Here is a 3,558-nt window from a genome sequence, read left to right on the forward strand (position 1 = left end):
GTGAAGTGTGTGTATTTGTGTGTGACTGTGTGTGTGTTTGTGTGTTCATTCATGTCCACACGTGTGTGTGCATGTGTTAATGATTACTTGTCAACAGACAAATAATATATAAATATAATATATAAACTAACTGACAGAAAGTGCGTGAGTGCTACGTATTACAGTGCATTCGGGAAGTATTCAGACGCCTTGACTTATTCAACATTTCGTTACGTTCAGACCCCCTCATCAATCTAAAACCCCTCCCCTCCAAAAAAGGAAATATCACATTAACATAAGTATTCAGACCCTTTACTCAGCTGAATCACTTTGGCAGCGATTACAGCCTCGAGTCTTCTTGGGTATTACGCGACAAGCCTTGCACACCTGTATTTGGGGAGTTTTCCCATTCTTTTCTGCAGATCCTCTCAAGCTCTGTCAGGTTGGACATTGCTCCAGAGCTATTTTCAGGTCTCTCCAGAGATGTTCGATCGGGTTCAAGTTCAGGCTCTGGCTGGGCCACTCAAGGACATTCAGAGACTCGCCATGAAGCCACTCCTGCGTTCTTGGATGTGTGCTTAGGGTCGTTGTCCTGTTGGAAGGTGAACCTTCGCTCTAGCCGGAGGTCCTGCACCTTCCCTCTATCCTGACTAGTCTCCCAGTCCCTGCCACTGAATAACATTCCCACAGCATGATGCTGCCACCACCATGCTTCACCTTAGTGATGGTGCCAGGTTTCCTCCAGACATGATGCTTGGCATTCAAGCCAAAATGTTCAATCTTGTTTTCATCAGACCAGAGAATCTTGTTTCTCATGGTCTGAGTGTCCTTTAGGTGCCTTTTGGCAAACTCCAAGCGGGTTGTGATGTGCCTTTTGGAATGCTGCAGAAATGGTTGTCCTTTTAGAAGGTTCTCTCATCTCCACAGAGGAACTCTGGAGGTCTGTCAGAGTGAACATCGGGTTCTTGGTCACTTCCCTGACCAAGGTTCTTCTCCCCTGATTACTCAGTTTGGCCGGTTGGCCAGCTCTAGGAAGTGTCTTGGTGGTTCAAAACTTCTTCCATTTAAGAATGATGAAAGCCACTGTGTTCTTGGGGATCTTTATTGATGCAGAAATGTTTTGGTACCCTTCCCCAGATCTGTGCCTCGGCACAATCCTGTCTCGGAGCTCTATGGACAATTCCTTCAACCTCATGGCTAGGTTTTTGCGCTGACATGCACTGTCAACTGTGGGACCTTAAATAGATAGGTGTGTGCCTTTCCAAATCATGTCCAATTAATTGAATTTACCACAGGTGAACTCCAATCATGTTATAGAAACATCTCAAGGATGATCAATAGAAGCAGGTTGCACCTGAGCTCAATTTTGAGTCTCATAGCAAAGGGTCTGAATATTTATGTAAATAAGGTATTTCTGTTTTTATCTTTTGCAAAAAGATTGATGAAAAAACATAACGTAACAAAATGTGAGAAAGTGGAAGGGGTCTGAATACTTTCCGAATGCATTGTATACTGTACATTGATGTACTCTTCCCAAACGAACCCGAAGCTATCTGGGGTATTAGTCCTAGTATCATGACTATGATAAGCCAGCCAGCTGCAGTTGGCACCACCAGATGCTCGCTCGCCTTGTGCCCTAGTCCATCCATAGCCTGCTGCCTCCATACAAAGCAATAAACAACAACTTGTAATCACACACACACACACACACACACACACACACACACACACACACACACACACACACACACACACACACACACACACACACACACACACACACACACACTGTGGCACACACACACACGCCAGATGCTGGGTGGAGTGTGTGTGTCCTCAATCGGCACAAGGTATCAGATCGTTATCCCCTACACCCAGTGAGTTCTGTATTATCACCACAGACTATCAACACACAGATTCTGCTGCCTCTGTGGCTGCACCGTCATCCCTCCATCCCCATCCCCCTGTCTCTCTGTCTCTCTCTCACTCTTCCTCTATTTCTCTCTCTCTCTCTCTCTCTCTCTCTCTCTCTCTCTCTCTCTCTCTCTCTCTCTCTCTCTCTCTTCCTCTATTTCTCCTCTCTCTCTCTATTTTTATTTCTCTATATCCCTCTCTCTCTCCTCTTGCCTCTGCCATCTAACCCTTTCATCCCTCCATCTATATCTCTCTCTCTCTCTCTCTCACTCTTCCTCTCTCTCTCTCTCTCTCTCTCTATTTTTATTTCTCTATATCTCTCTCTCTCACTCTCTCTAACCTTCAATCCCCTCTCTCTCTCTCTTTCTTTCTCTTCATCTATATCCCTCTCTCTCCCTCTTTCCTTCTGCCATCTCCCACCCCCTGTTCATCCCTCCATCTATATATCTCGTACTCTCTCTCTCTGTCTCTCTCACTCTTGGGCATAAGATGCATTACATCTGTGCTTGTAAATAGACATGTATAACACCCCGTTGATATTAGGGGTAAATCTATGGGCAGGGCCGGGTTAGGATCCCAGATGATTGAGTAATGGAGAGATTTGAGGATAACAAATAAGTTGTTTTGTTGTGAGCAGTCTGAATACATCAAGTGAGGATGGATGTAAAATCGCTGAACTATCCCTTTAAGGCTAGCTGGCCCAGACAAGACATGATGGAGATAATAAACAAACAGTTCACAAGTTCATTTCTCCAACGATGCAACTTCTCACCCCTGATGTTGAGTCCATATGGCATCCAAATGGTGAAGTCAAAAACAAGACATGGTACGCCTGTTATTAAAAATAGAAAATGTTGGCCTATAATAAAAATAGAACGTGAAAATGGGTTCATTTATATTATTAACTAACGAATTATCCATAGTAGCACGTTTTTAGTCTAGTCCAGTAGTAACATATCTCATTCCATTGAAGTCGGTTCTGAAATCGCCAGTGTTGACTCCCAACGTAAACATTTCTAGCAGAGACAGTCTCTAATATATGTTTTGATGATATAATGCCAATGTTCAGACTCTCAAAAGGATGAACAAACCCAGTGTGTTAAAACACGTGCTGATCATAAGCTCCGTGTGTCAGGATGGCCGAGCGGTCTAAGGCGCTGCGTTCAGGTCGCAGTCTCCCCTGGAGGCGTGGGTTCGAATCCCACTTCTGACAATTACTTTTGCGCAAATTCAGAGAAAAGAGATAGAATGATGAAGCTGATTTCTCGTATTTCTTAACATCTATTCGTTTCATTGCGCAACATTTATTCGTGTTACATAATCAACATAAAGATGAGAAATCAATCAAGTTCAGAATTATAATTAATTCATATTTTGTCTTGTGCAATAACTATTGCAATAATTGGTGTAGGCCAATATCTTCACCAGGCTGTCTGTCACGTTCTGACCATAGTTCTGTTATTTTATTCTTTGTTTTAGTATGGTCAGGGCGTGAGTTGGGGTGGGCAGTCTATGTTTGTTTTTCTATGTTGGTTTTTGTGTTCGGCCTAGTATGGTTCTCAATCAGAGGCAGATGTCGTTAGCCTGGGTTTCACTTTTGGTTGGCGGGTGTTTGTTTCCGCGTGAGTGTGTTGGCCACACGGTACTGTTTCGGATTTCGTTTTC

The 3,558-nt window shown here is 43.7% G+C and overlaps 1 non-coding gene across 1 annotated transcript; it reads left to right on the forward strand.

Annotated features, from left to right (window-relative positions):
• The first annotated feature begins 3,023 nt into the window (after positions 1 to 3,023).
• Positions 3,024 to 3,106, forward strand: trnal-cag (transfer RNA leucine (anticodon CAG)). Its single transcript has one exon. It is a non-coding gene; the product is annotated as a tRNA-Leu (tRNA).
• Positions 3,107 to 3,558: the final 452 nt, after the last annotated feature.

Source organism: Oncorhynchus keta, chromosome 13, assembly GCF_023373465.1.
Source record: "Oncorhynchus keta strain PuntledgeMale-10-30-2019 chromosome 13, Oket_V2, whole genome shotgun sequence".
NCBI classification, from domain to species: Eukaryota; Metazoa; Chordata; class Actinopteri; order Salmoniformes; family Salmonidae; genus Oncorhynchus; species Oncorhynchus keta.